Source organism: Pleurodeles waltl, chromosome 3_1, assembly GCF_031143425.1.
Source record: "Pleurodeles waltl isolate 20211129_DDA chromosome 3_1, aPleWal1.hap1.20221129, whole genome shotgun sequence".
Classification (NCBI taxonomy): domain Eukaryota; kingdom Metazoa; phylum Chordata; class Amphibia; order Caudata; family Salamandridae; genus Pleurodeles; species Pleurodeles waltl.
Window position 1 is genome coordinate 733,346,085 of NC_090440.1, and position 15,174 is coordinate 733,361,258.

General features: G+C 47.0%; 1 protein-coding gene across 5 annotated transcripts in view; it reads right to left on the reverse strand.

Annotated features, from left to right (window-relative positions):
- Window positions 1-15,174, reverse strand: part of IMMP1L (inner mitochondrial membrane peptidase subunit 1) — a 272,369-nt gene that overhangs the window by 160,836 nt on the left and 96,359 nt on the right. Inside the window, exon 1 of one of the 5 annotated variants that reach the window (XM_069223484.1) lies at window positions 663-684. The exons of the other annotated variants lie outside the window; for them this stretch is intronic. The gene's annotated coding sequence lies outside the window, so the exon portion shown is untranslated. Of the gene's footprint in view, window positions 1-662; window positions 685-15,174 lie in introns of those variants that run through there. 5 annotated transcript variants of the gene reach the window in all.

A 15,174-nucleotide genomic window follows, 5' to 3' on the forward strand; every position in this document is an offset into this window, starting at 1 on the left:
CAACGTGCCACACAGATCAGAATGATGCCACCTGACAGTGCGCGCAAGGGTATTGCTTAGCAAAAGTTCCAGATTCCAAGCTGACGCCAGGAAATTCTAAGGTAAGAAATCTGCAGCTAGAAGTCTCTATCAGATAAGTTGATTCTGATTCTGACTGTGAAAACCAGTAAAATTTTAATAAAACTACCATTCTGTAGAAAATCAACCCTAAAATTGTGTGTACCTACTTCCCAATTATTGATCTTTACGAAACGATTATTAAACTTAACACAGAAATTAGAATAAATTAGGCACGATATGTCTAGGATTTTTGGAGGGCAGACTCTAAAATTTAGAGAAACTATTTCCACTTGTAACATTGAGCCTAATCTGTCTCAACAGCTGCATTCAGTCAGTGAAAACAAAGTAGTGTTAACTGCAAACATCTCTTATACCTTGGCCACACATAATACAAATATTTTACAACTGGCGCCTGAACAAGCAATGATGCACAGAGGCACAGTAAGCAATGGTACAAAAGAACAGATGACAAGGAGGCAGAAAAACTGATTTAGTGGAAACTTGGTAGGCATTGTTATTTGGCAACGTATACTTTCCAGATAAACATCTGTGATCTAGAAAAGTAAGTTTCAATGCTGCGATTAACATCCACTTATAATTACCAGAGAGCCCTGGTGACTGGAAGACGGTTGTGCTGCTGTTTTTCTTAGCACAAGAGGTAAAGCTTTAATGCTGTATTGACTGAGAGCAAAGGCTGCTCGGTACAGGCAGATAGGCAGCATTCAGTTTCTAAGACAAAAGAACACAAGGCATAAGTGATGGAGTAGTATGGAGGTTGGGCTCTGTTGAAGACACGCAGAGTTAAGGCACTGGGCAAAGAATGTGACTTGGGATGTATATGTAAATAACAGTTTCAAATGAATGATGGTGTTTCTGAGGGGCTGAACTTTTTGGAATTCCTTGGTTAAAGAGGCATAATCTGTATGTCAATGAATTTACGTTAAAGGTTTTAAACCACAGGTAGTTATTGGTCACCTAGAGGCAAGATAAAGGACTCCACATCCAATTTAATGGTGGTTAACATTTTTTCAATGCCCCAGCTGTACTACGCTTTTCCCTTGTTTTTGCTAAGCCTAACGTCTGCTTACTTCCCCCTTGTAGGGAATACGATTGATTCATAGCAATCGAACCTCGAGTCATTGTTTCTTTTGAGAATGAGAATTAGAAGGAGATATTTGAGGGTTATTTGCAGGAGAATTTGAGAAGCGGTTTAATTGTACCATCATATTCATCACCATCTCTTGGAGCATCTTTGTTTTTTGTATCAAAGAAAGATCAAGATCTGCAAACTTATATCGGTTCTAGAGTGTTAAATCAGATTATGGCCAATGACAGATATCCTTTATCTCTTCTTGTAAAGGACATACTGGATTCAGTCCACAGAGCCTGAGCCTTGATTTAAGAGGTACTTTTTATCTCTTGCATATAAAGGAATGTGAAAAGTGGGAAACACATTTCCGCACCCCATGTAGGCATTTTATTTTGAATATCATGAACTGCCATTTGCATTGTCCATTAATCCATACAGTGTCAGTGCTTCGTGAATCCAATACTTCCTGATATCCTGGATCTGTCGGTATTCTTCTACTTGGATACTATTCTAAGGTTTTTAAAGAGTCCCGCGGCATGGTAAAAACACACAAGGTTGGTGTTATCAAGACTTCATCAACATCATTTCTGTTGAAAAACAGAAGTATGCACTTGAGAAGACAAAAATATGTTGAGCGCCTTGAATTTAGGTTAAATGTTTCTGGTCGTTACATGGATCCAAAGATGGATTCCACTATTTTGGATGGACTTCACCTGCTAATGTTGAAAGGGCTCAGTTTACTTGGATTTTCAAATTGTTATTGAACGTTTATCAAACATATTTTAGAGTTAATTAGGGACATTAACCATGTATGGAAAAAGGAAAATATAAAGAGAGGCTTTTGCTGGAATCAACAGGCTGAAAGAGGTTTAAAAACACTCAAGCACCAATTCTATGCTATCTTGATACAATTCTCAGCAGAAAACCTTTACCAATGAAGACTGCTTGTACTGAAGGGAGGCATCTTTTGGTGGATACTAGAGGAATATTTGAAATTCGTTCTGATCAATGATATTTGCAGTGTTTACAAAATCTTCAATGAAAGAAAAGTCATCAAGCTAGATGGGAAGTTTTCTTTTCACTATATGATCTCATTATCACTTAAATTCCTCATTCAAAAAATGTTTTGGCGGACATGCCATATCATCATTATCTTGAGTAATCACCTACTTGTAACCAGACGGTTATTGCCTCTCAAAACGTTTCAAATAGGTTGGTCTCTTTTAAGCAAAGTTACCATGGTGTAGGAAGAAATGGATTCAAAGGATTTCGAAGATGTTAATCTATAGACTCCTTTAGTTCCATTCAATTAATTTTATTTCAGCTAATAAACTATACTGCTAGACTGGAACGGATATTCATCTAGTGACCATTCTTGGGAAGATGTTTTTCCTCCCTAGTTAGTCAGTAATTTCTTTAAAAAGAGCACCCCGATAAGCCAGGAGGTGCAGTATGGGGAGGAACACTTACATCGGTGTTGAACGTTTTCCAGAGATTGCAAGTTTTCATGAGAAGACTGTGATCTTGTTGCACTGTTAGACAGCATGTTGTTAAATGTCAAGCTTAACGGATGATTTCCACCGAGACTGCACTGATATTTCTGTGCTTGACGTCACCAAGGAAAGAGTTCAGCACAGGGCAAAGGCTGACAAACATGGACTTCCTTTTCCTGTGCCAAACCAATGTCATGAGTGTTAGGAAATAGGAATGGACATGCTCTAGAATCTAAGGGGGTCAATGCATCCCAACAAGTGAGAATATCATCAGGTCATTTATGAAGAACTGCATCTCTGTTTACAGAATATGGAATTACATGTCAAATGCATATCAGACGTGTGCAATCACTCCTGCAGTTCGGGAAAGTTCTGAAGAGCACCTACATCAACAATAAGAGTTTTCTATACTCAAATCTTCCCCCCTTCTAAATGTGCAATCATGGCATTCTTGGAATATGCAGGACTGGCAATCTGGTACCTTCTCTGTTTAGCTCTCCTTTGCTCCCCAGTTAAGTTTGGGTTATGTAATACCTGTAAATACAAATAACATACATGCAAATAGCAAGGACGTCTAAATACGTGTTTGGGGATACATTTGACTTCAACACCTGACAAAGGGATGGTTGGCAGCTGTTGCATTTCTAACTTTTATTTCGATTCCTCTTTACTATTTTTGAAAGGACAGATCATCATATTAAATCACTTGGGTCTAAAGGGTGGTATCAGATCCCAACTGATCTGTAGACCAGATACAACATAAAAAGACACAAAAGAAGATCGCACAATGCAGTCATCCACAAGTAGGAGGTGCTGGAATAGAGCAGCTACTCTTTTTTTTTTTATTTATTGGTGTATAAGAAACAAACAATAAATGTCAAAGAAGACAAACTCACATAACACAAGGTAAGGAAAATGAAGGATCCAGTCCCCGCCCAGACACCCAGGTCCCAACCGTGACACAAAACCGACAGCTATAATCCAGCTAGAACACAGCATCAGAGTCCATAAGTGACACCCAGCGAACACGGATCGCAAAAGAGTGTGCATTGCAAAACATACCTCGAGGGACTAGGACATAAGGCAAAACGTTCACAGGCCAACAGTGCCTAAGAGAAAACAAAAGATGGATAGGGGAAAGTAGGAAGGCAGACAGAGAGGGAGGAAGGAGCACCAGGCAGCCAACCAGCTTCGCACAGGGATCACATCTCAATTGGAGCGATGGCAGTCAGGGCCACCTGACGCATAGGCAAACATATACCATTGATATAGCCGCGCTATAAGGTTTCCAGATAGGAGCGCAGTTGAACCCATATATCCTTTGGCCGCACGCCCTCAGTGGGTTAGTTCCCAGAAAATCATCAACTGCTCTTGGCAAAAGGAGGCATCGCGGAGCCAGTCAGATCCACGGGGGGGCCCGACCCCAACGCATCGCGACCCTGCGCTTGGCCAACAAGATGAGCAAGCCTACCAAACGCCTGTGGGTCGGCCGCACAACATCCACACATCCAAGCAGCGCTAATCTGGGGGAGAGGGGCAGCGCCAAACCAGTCATCTCCACCATTACATGCATGACCTCCGTCCAATAGGCATGAACTTCATTTCCACGCAAGATGTAAAAAGCCTGCATCAGGAGCGCGACACCGCTCGCAGCACACGTCAGCACGCAGGCCCATGGCGTATAGACCACGCTGGGTATAATACAGGCGGTGCAAAAACTTTAAATGGATTAAACATAGCCGATAATTAGGAGATGGAACTCTCATGTGCGCACAGCATCTCTGCCACACCTCCTCAGATATGGGCTCACCAGTATCCGTCTCCCAGCGCAGTCTAGCAGACGTTCCAGCGCCACCCTGCTGATTCATCATACAATTATACAATTTAGTCATGCGCTTGCACGACGACTGGGCACATCACAGCACCTCCAAGGCATGACACTCCAATACGATCCCCAGAGGGCCGGAGAAACGAGCACGCAGCATAGCGTTGACGCGCAGCACATACAGCTGCTGCAGAGCAGCAGCGTGCTCATCATCTAGCGCCTCCCCAGGAGAGATCAACCAACCGTCTACAAACCAATCTCCCAACTCAGATAGGTTTGCATCGTGTAGAAAGTCACGTACACCCACATCCTGAAACATCACAGCATACGCAACAGAAAGAACAGGCAGCGAGGGTGCGAAGGGCGCTCCGACTCTAGAGCGATGCAATAAAGCAGTCCAAGCACGTGCAGTACACGTAACTGTGTCCACTCTCCGCGTTCTAGGCCTGGAGGGATTTCCAAGTACACGGGACAAACCATCCAGCCACACCACGTCACTCTCAGGCGCAAGGTGCGGTAAGTACCGAATCGGGCGCAGCCAATAATGCACAAAGTGCACCTGCGCACAGTAATAATAAAGGTCCGGGGCTGCAAGGCCACCCAGTTCAAAAGGTAACGTAAGCTTCTCCCAGGCTATTTTAGGCTGCCTGCTGGCCCACACCAAGCGTACCAAAGCAGAGCGAAGAAACCGCAGGAAGGAGAAGAGGAAGGTTAACAAACAAATACAGAAATTTAGGCAGCACTACCATTTTAGCAATACGTCCAATAAGCGAAAGCGGCAAACCCCCAGATATCGTACTGGGTCTCTCAACCAACCGATTCGGTACCGGGAAGGAAAGTCGGCCACACCCGAAGACAAGGGCATCACCACTGATTTGGACCAATTAATCTTGATCCCCGAGAAGGAGCCAAAACGCACTATTTCATCCAGCAGAACGTCTAAATTCTTCTGTGGTTCGCGAACGTACAACGCAGTATCATCGGCATACATGGAGATCAATATAGGCCGATGCCGGAACTGCAGTCCCCTGTCATTATGACGTTGTCTCAGCCACGCCGCAAGGGGTTCCATCGCCACAGCGAAGAGCAACGGAGACAGAGTGCACCCCTGACGAATCCCCAAAGCTACCGGAAAAGGATCTGAAATATTCCCATTCAAGCGCAGTCTGGCAGTGGGGGCCGAATATAACAAGCGAATCAGTTTTATAAAGTGTGCACTCGGTCCAACTCTAGCAAGCAGGGCAAACATGTACCCCCAAGCCAGCGAGTCGAAAGCCTTGGTAGCGTCCAGAAACACCTCCGCTGCATCTGTTTTAGGCTCCATAGAACCCAGGACAGTGAAAAACGTGTGCAAATTGTGAGAGGTAGACCTGCCAGGTACAAACCCGGACTGATCCGGCAACACCAGCTTCAGGAGCAGCGGCTGTAGCCAAGCAGCAATCATCTTGGCCAAGATTTTATTGTCTATGTTGATCATAGAGAGTGGGCGATACGAGTAACAGCACTACGGATCCTTACCGGGTTTGAGTATGGTAACAATCAAAGCCTCACGAAGTGAGGTGGGCAGATGCCCAGTCTCCATAGACTCTGCATACACCTCCAAGAGATGAGGAGCAACAATATCAGAGTACTCCTTATAGAGCGCAGGAGTCAGTCCATCCAGTCCCGGAGACTTTTCTCCAGGCAAACTGGGAATCACAGCGACGACCTCCTCAACAGAAAAAGGAGCATCGAAATAAGAGCGGTGCACGTCATCAAACCAGAGCAGGGCAATCGCTAAAAAATAAGACTGAGCCACATCCCAGTCCAACCCGGCAGGATCCGCATACAAATTTGTGAAGAACTCAGTAAAAACCTGCATAACACCCTTCGTCCCAGCCACATGCTCACCAATCGCACTGTCCATCTCAGAAACATAATTGCTGGCCCATAGCCTGCGCAGCATGCTCGCCAACGTACGCCCGGCCCTCTCCCCTTCTCCGTAGCACCGCGCCCTGCCGAACCTCCCCAAAAAACAAATCTCCCGAAGAGAGGCCTCCTCGTACAAAGACACAACACTTCTCAGCTCTGCCAGCACCGCACCGCACCCGACCAATCCGTCACCAGGCGCCGCTCCAAATCCGCTATCCTCCCCTCAAGATCCACCTTCAGCACACCATGTTGCTTCGAGAGACACACTTCATGAATCACCACCTTAAACGCCTCCCATAAGGTGCCAGCCGAGCTCACAGATCCGCAATTCTCAGCGAAGAAATGGACTATGGCCTCACGGACCTCCTCCCGGAATGCCTGTCCAGAAGCGCCCCGTGGGGCAACCACCACTTAAAGGAGGGCTCCAACCCGCATGGCACCGCCAATATTAACTTAACCGGCGACTGATCCGATAAGGTGCGAGCCATATGATCCACCGACTGCGTCCAGAGCTCCACGTCCCTGGTGCCCAGCCAGCCATCAATGCGGGACCAGCTATTGTGAACATAGTTAACACACGTGCCCTCCCTTGCAGAGCCATGCTTCGTCCTCCACAAATCCACCAAAGCGCCCTCATCCATCATCGCCGACAGCGCTTTAGCCGCTGCAACATGCTGCACCCTGGCCGAGCTCTCACGGTCCACCACCGGATCTAAAATCACATTGAAATCCCCACCCCAAACCACCGTGCCGCTGCCCAGCGACTCCACCAATCTCCAAATCTCACGAAAGAACTCAGGGTCATCCGTACTAGGACCATGAACTGAGACGAGCCTGCATGCTCTATTCAGCTGCGTGCCGCCCAGCAGGGCATATCTGCCATTGGGATCAGCTATAACTTTGTGAGTACGCCACTGCAACCCCTTGCGCAGCAATATCGCCACACCACGAGCATAGCGCGGGTACACTGAGCAGTGATATTCACCAATTCATCCGACCTTCAGCCTGCCCTGCGTTGACACCACTAGGTGAGTCTCCTGCAGCATGCATATATCGATGATATGACGTCTGACATAAGCAGACATGAGGCGCACCTTTCAGCCATCATTCAAGCCGCGCACGTTCCAAGTCAGCCAACGGACCGTTGTCACATTTCTCGTCTCCATCGCATCCACCCGTCAGGAGAGTAGTGCACCCACCACACCCCACCCTGCCCGCCAGAAGCAATCAAGTAGGAAGAAAGAAAGAAAGAAAAGAAGGGCACAGAGAAGAGAGGATCCAAACATTAACAACCCCATCCCGCACCCACGCTGACCCCCCCCCAAACGGATCAGAGCCAAAATCCCCACCCCTAGCAACAAAAGACCCAGTTATAACAAATGAGGTAGAAGAAGGACTCATCTGAAGGGCGAGAGCCAGGCCATCCATCCCACCGTACCAAAAGGACAGGGAAATGGGGGCAAAGGGCCATACGAACAAACAGTACAGCAGAGCGGCCAAGAGTGCAAAAGGCACATCTCATAGGCCCCCCACCAGTAACATTAATACGTTCATAGCCATCAGGGTCGTGCGAATCAGTCATTGTCACTCAAGGCTGCGGGCTCAGACCCAGAACCATCCGGGCCCGAAACTTCCAGCCGCTTAGGCGCCGTCTTGGCGAACTTGGCCGCCAGCTTCCGGTCAGTAAAGAAAAGTAGCTTACCCTCATGCTGCACTTTTAGTTTAGCTGGATATAGTAGAGAGAATCTCATGCCAGTCTGGCTGACCGTATGCTTGATCGGCGCAAAGGCACATAGCGCAGCCTGCACACCAGTTCAACGTTTTTGTATACCACTGGACTCCGCTCCCGAGCCAGCCTAAGGACAGCATCCCTGTCCCGGTAGTTCAGCAGGCGGGCAATTATGTTACGCGGCGAGGAACCGGGCAGGGGCTGAGGACCCAAAGACCTATGAGCCCTTTCGACCACCAACAGCCGGGAAAGTTCTCTGGGGAAAAGATCAGCAAGCATGCCTTCAACAAAGTCCTCCATGCGACCCATATCTGTTGACTCCGGTAGACCAATTATACATATGTTGTTGCGGCGAGATCGGGCCTCCAAATCTTCATTGTTATTGCGGATAACTTCCAATACTCGCTCCATTTGTAACAATTTTTCTCTGTCACCATGGCGTTGGTCCTCTAGATCAGAAGTCCGCGACTCCAAATGTTCAAATCTGGAGTCATGATCATCCATCCGGTCCTTAATGCGGTCCAGCTGCTCTGTTATGTGGTCAAGCTTTGCATCTATGCCTGCAGGGCTGTTCTTAAGGTCCAAGAACATAGCCCTGATCGAGGGGACCGGACTCCCTCCCCCCACACCCCACACCCCACCCACCTGCAGGTTCATCTCCATGCAAGGAGGCAGAAGAGCCACCCTTCCTCTTTCCGCCGACAAAGGAGAGCTTAGCTTGTTTCTGCTCGGTTTTGCTCATACTTGATACCCCCCTGGGACGGATGACCGGGCGCCACTAGCGACAGGAGCAGGAGGCAACAGTCCAGAGGGTCCTGGCGCCAAAGGGCCACCCCGCAAACCCAAAAGGGCCACAAAGTGCAATTCGAACAAAGCAGTAATACGCCGCCGGAGCGCAGAACCGGCGCACCAGCCACATCTGCCAAGCGAGACCCAGCCCTCTCTTGAACCCACTGTCAGGGCAAACACCAGGGCCGGAGATGGGGCACCCCTCTGCAAGGCCAGAGCCCAGCGGTCAAGGTACCTCGAGTTCAGCTGCTCTCTGCAGCACCTAACAGCTCGCAACAGCACACCGAAGCTGCCAACAATCAAAAAGGGCTCCGCCACCCGGCAGCCCCATTGGATTCCTGCAAGTGCCTCGGTCCGATCCGACCAGCGATGGCTACCAATCCAGCGGGGCCCAGCTCCCAGCCCGAACAGCAGAGAGCCCGCGCGTCCACCAGCCACCACAGTGGCTCCCGCAAGCCGCCTCCCACTTCTCCAGCCCTTAGGGAGACGGCCAGCCAGCAATATTCCTGAGCGCTGCCGGGCCGGGGGCCCAGCCAGTGATCCCATCCCCAGCCCGCGCCTCTAAGTCAAATCCGGGGGAGAGCCGTCCCAGACCCGCTCCACCAGGCGGCCCCTCGAAGCATGCCAGCCCGGGCAGGCGGAGCTCCCACAGCTCCCAGCAGCAGCAAGGCCGCGGTCCGACCCGACCACCAGTCAGGCCTCGGGGATGAGACCAAATAACCCCGACCAACTGCCGCCAACTCAGAGGGAAGCAGCGCAGTCCCACAGGACAGTCAGCCAGGGCCACATGCCGGACGAGGCAAGTCCAGCAATGCCCCAGGAGGCAAGGCCCAACTCCCCGCGCCGGGGAAATCCACCCAAAGCGGCTCAGTCTGGGACACGCCGCCAGAATGAAAGACAGAACCCGGGCCTCAGGGGGGGGCCGAGGTCGATTCACGAAGTTGGTTGGCCATTCAGTCAGGAGAAATTAAAGGATTCGTCCCTAAGCCCGGCAGAGCCTCACGGAGTGATGGCCATCTTGCCGGCAGGCCAGGCCACGCCACCATAGGGCAACTACTCTTAACACTGGTGCCATAGCTTTCCATACCATCTAAACATGTGTAGGACAGAAAAAGATATGAAATATGACCATCTCTTCCACCCTATGGAAGCTAGCAACTCTTCCCTATAGGCTGAGCAGACGCCACATTGTACAGTCCTGCAGCGTGCAGTGTCTCGCTTCACATACTTGAACCATGCAAAAGATAACACAATTGCACTGCTTGGCCAGTTGGACCATGGTAGTCCGGTTACTCTTTGACCAGTCGCTGATCTCAAGCCACCCTCCTGCTTGTATCCTCCTCACTCTACTCCAGACTCACCGCAACAGACCAGATGCCAACATCAGGGAACCAGTCTTAACTGCTGATTTCCACAACAGCTGCTGATTATCCACCTGAACTTTCTCCCTAGCCTCTAAACCATTGTGTCTCCACCCAGCCAGAAATCCTAAACAAGGCTGTATTCCCAAGAGTTTCAGAGCAGGCTGTGGCATAGAAACAGCAACACTAAAAGGTCCTAGACAATATTTACCAAATTCTAAGCAAAATCGATGCATGCCTAATAATATCACTGGACTTGTCAGCAACATTTGAGACGACCGTGCATAGACAGACAATTATCAACTCTAAAACATCAGAAGGCCTTCAGAAAAAAAGGTTTGTTTTGAAATGGTTTACCTCATTTCTAGAGCATAGAATCACCTTAGAAAAAAAAACTGGTGGTAAGTGCTTTGGCAAATAAAGATCCAAATGCGGATTCCCACAAAGAGCAACAGTACTCCTAATACTGTTTAATTCCTGTGTGTAGCCAATGTGTTTAATGAAAGAAAACAAACATGAAGGACATAAACGTGCTGAAAATTCACAAATGCACCTGAAAAACTTCAACAATAAATGACACAGCTGCTCTCAAGCATTACCTAATAAACCTACACAACTGGATGACCACGAATGTCCACGTTAGCCCCCCCAGCCCCACCACACACAAAAAAAACAACCTGAACTTCTCCTCATATCGACCAACAAAATCAAGATTGGCCCAACAATACTAAAAGTTCTAAACCTGGGTGGCTTCTCAACCTATACAATATAGCCTGGCTTCTCTCAGTCACCACACTAACAATGATTCCACACATAAATAAAATAGCTAAAGCAGCCAACCATCACTTACTAGAGTTAAAGAAAACTAGGCCATCTGACTAAACCACATCAAAACAGTTATACACCTGTTGGTCATTTCCTGATTGGATTTTGGAGGTAGACATTAGCTCCACTAAACACTGGTCTGCACTAAGCAACATGCATGCACACTCAGCAAGGAAATGTGGCCACATGCTGTACCACAACACTCCTGTGCTACGAGATCTTTACCGGCTTCCTAAATTCAACGACAATTTTCAGAAATTGCTGCCTAACCCATAAGATCATCCATGGCAACCACCCACAGCACCTACCTTAACTACTAAACATCTCAGGCGGGGGAAAAGGAATAGCAAGCAGATAATTGTTACTAGTGGAATTACCTTTCTACCAATCTCACACAATTTTTGCTGTAGCAGCAGTCTCCATGTGAAACTCTCCACCTCTTGAAGCAAGGAACCTCATCCCATTCTGGTACTTCTGAAAATATCTGAAAACCCACCCATTCAGAGAATACCTATACTAAATTATTTCACCCATATCTAATCGCTCTGATTCTGCAGCATACCTACCTGGTTACTTGAATAGTCTATGGCACATTCTTTTAAATTGTCCTTCCTTTTTTCTCCTTCTGTGTTCCTGTTGATTTGTCTTCCTATTTCATTGCTAAATGAAATGTTATTACATGTAAAGCAACCTATCACCTACAGGTCCAGAAGCACTATATATATTAACTAAATAAGTAAAACATAAAAGCACTATATATATATTAACTAAATGAATAAAACAAATAAATGGTGTGGCGCACCACCATGACTGCAATTGTGAAAAAATTGTTGTAGCAAAACTTTAGCCTATATTCTTCGACCTACCACCACTTCTACATGAATATGTAACTAAATAAGTAAAAAAAATACATAAGGGTGGTTGAACTAGTAAATCAATCTGGTGAAGTTGCTGTGCATCAAGGCATGGAGGTTTAAGTTCCGACTACTTTCCGTAAGTGTTGACGGACTCTAATAAACCAGTGCATGGCAAACATTTTAGTACGGCACAATTTTTAGAATTACAAACATTCAGGACCCACCTAGATTTAACGGACATGAGGCAGGCGTTTTTTGTAATGCAACTAAAGCATCATGTGGTAGCACATTGTCATTTACAGACAGCCCATCTTCCATTTAAATGGCCACTATATTTGTACAGAAAGTTTTATTGATGAATTTATACTGCACACAAACGATAATGTGTGGAAATCGTGTTTCAGTGAATATTTACCATTTGCACATGCCCAAGTAAAACGTCTTGTTTTGTTTTGATACTATTAAAATCTTAGTTTCCATCAAACTTCAGAATTACAACTAATTGTGCTGCATTTTTGCTTTCTTGACTGCTGAATGTGTACAGTTAATTTACAGGCATTTCCATTTTGTTGTGTTACCCTTGGCACCGCACCAACCCCCTCAGACCACGCTCGCAACCTCGGCTTCATCTTGGACCCTCTTCTCACCATGACCAAACAAGTCAACGCCGTGTCCTCCTCCTGCTTCCTCACCCTCCGCATGCTCCGTAAGATCTTCCGCTGGATCCCCGCCGACACCAGAAAGACCGTGACCCACGCCCTCGTCACGAGCCGCCTGGACTACGGCAACACCCTTTATGCTGGGACCACCGGAAAACTCCAGAAACATCTGCAACTAATTCAAAACGCCTCCGCCGCCTCATCCTCGACATACCCCGCAACAGCCACATCTCCGCCCACCTGAGACACCTGCATTGGCTTCCCGTCAGCAAAAGGATCACCTTCCGACTTCTCACCCACGCACACAAAGCCCTCCACAACAAGGGACCAGAATACCTCAACCGCCGCCTCAGCTTCTACGCCCCCACCTGTCTTCTCCGCTCCACCAGCCTCGCTCTCGCCGCCGTCCCCCGCATCCGCCGCTCCACAGCGGGTGGGAGGTCCTTCTCCTACCTGGCGGCCAAGACTTGGAACTCCCTCCCCCCCCACCATCCTCAGGACCACCCAGGACCACTCCGTATTCCGGAGACTCCTCAAGACCTGGCTCTTCGAGCAGCAGTAACCCCTTCCCCCTAGCGCCATGAGACCCGCACGGGTGAGTAGCGCGCTTTATAAATGTTAATGATTTTATTTGATTTGATTTACAAAAAACTACACCCTTTCTTTTCACGCTCCCTGTACCCCGGGAAGGTTGACACAAAATGTCCTTTCTTTTTCTGACTGCAAAGTGAGACGAGTTTGTAAACTCCAATCCCCATGATAAAAACATAGGCAGCAACTTGTCAGAAGACATACCCTATCATTTGACCTTTATATAAAGGCATCTTTATTTATTGTTTGGACTTTTTCAACCCACCAAAAACCGGCTCACGACCCACAGTTTGGGAAACGCTGTTCTAGACATATGCAACCCCTCAACCAGCCCACTCCTCCTGAAAGCTAGGCAATACAGAAAGTCGGCCCATCATGCCTAGCTGCTGACTCTACCTCTAAGTTGCAGGGCAACCTTTTTCTTCACCTCCTCCCTCATACAGTCAGATTAATATGGGCCGCTAGTAGGCCCCAGCTAGCTTCCTTTATAAGATGTGTGCTTCTTCTCACCAATCCCACTACAGTCCAGTCCCCTTGCCTGCACAAGTAGCCAAACAGACGATATGATCCCTCTTCCATCAGGACATTTCATTAAAGTCACAAGAATGCAACAAATCACTCAACCAGTGCCTCCACATTTTCCATCCTGTACTCACTTTCCACAATGCAAAAACACTTAACCCCCCATTAAAAAATAATTAAGTAGTAGCCGTTCTCAAACTGCTAGACCTTGTCCTCTTTAGAAATAAAAGCAAAGAAGCCACAATGCATTTCTATCACTCTCTGTCTTCAGCTATGTTCTTGTGAGCTTAATATATCATCTGCAGTGTCAGCTGTTGGTTTTAGCACATAAACAGTCACTGAAAAAAGTTATGTACTTCAAGCTAAGAATGTTCCTTTCAAATGTGTTTGCAGTGAAGAAATGTGCACAAACACATTCAAGCAGCGGATCGCAAGCAAGACTGTTCCTTGTCATGGTGCAAAGATCCAAAATGTCTCTCTCCTTCTTGTAAGAAGCACCACCACCTTGGTTTGTAGGGCGCAGAATGTTCCTTTCAGGTTATGACAGGGTATGAACTGTACACATACTATTTAAGGCAGCTACGAGAAACATCATATTTAGCAGGTTGGGAAAACATAGGCTTAAAACGAAGCCGCGAACCAGACTGTGAGAACCGAGTGCGCGGCTAATTAGCGGGGGTAATCTGTAGAATCTGCACAGAAGGTGTAACTTACTAAAGAAGGTCAACAGAGCGCAAAGGATGAGAACTTCAAGCAAAGAAAATACTTCACAAAGCTGTTTTCCAAGTTCGGCACTCTCAACAGTCACTTCTGGAAATCACAATATACACGTCTGCACAGAAAATGCACATCTGATCGAAACGCCACATGCCGCACACTTAAAAATAATACCTAACAGTTCTCCTTCCTGTACCCAAAACATCAAACACGGTTTATATTTCATGATGCACTTGTACAGTGCAGTCGAAATCATTCCTTTAAGAGGCAACCCTTTGCTTTACTGAAGGTGTTCACCTTTAGCTTTCCAAACGCTTCGTGGTTTATCAGTCAAAATCTATTACTTTGGAATTATCAATCAGTGTAGGCAAGTTTTTTCAGTTAACTTTTATCAGTGCACTGGAGAAAAACTGATAACTTGCACAACATTAACTTGCACAACATTACTACCTATGACACACTAAGGAGCACAGACTCTGGAGGAGGCTTCTTCGACACGGATAGAGGCCGGAGTACGGACAAGTGGGCACGAACAAACGACAGATTTTCTTTATAAATGTAATACGTCAACAACAATATGGAATTAAAAATGTAATTTCTTTGTTTGGGATAAATTGTTAACTGAATCCACAGTGACCTTTACTTATTTTTGGTACCAATTCACATTTTTATCTGTGTGGAAGCACAATTTATACCACGAACATTAGAATTAAGTTGGAAGTAAATCTCACACACTGTCGGAAAA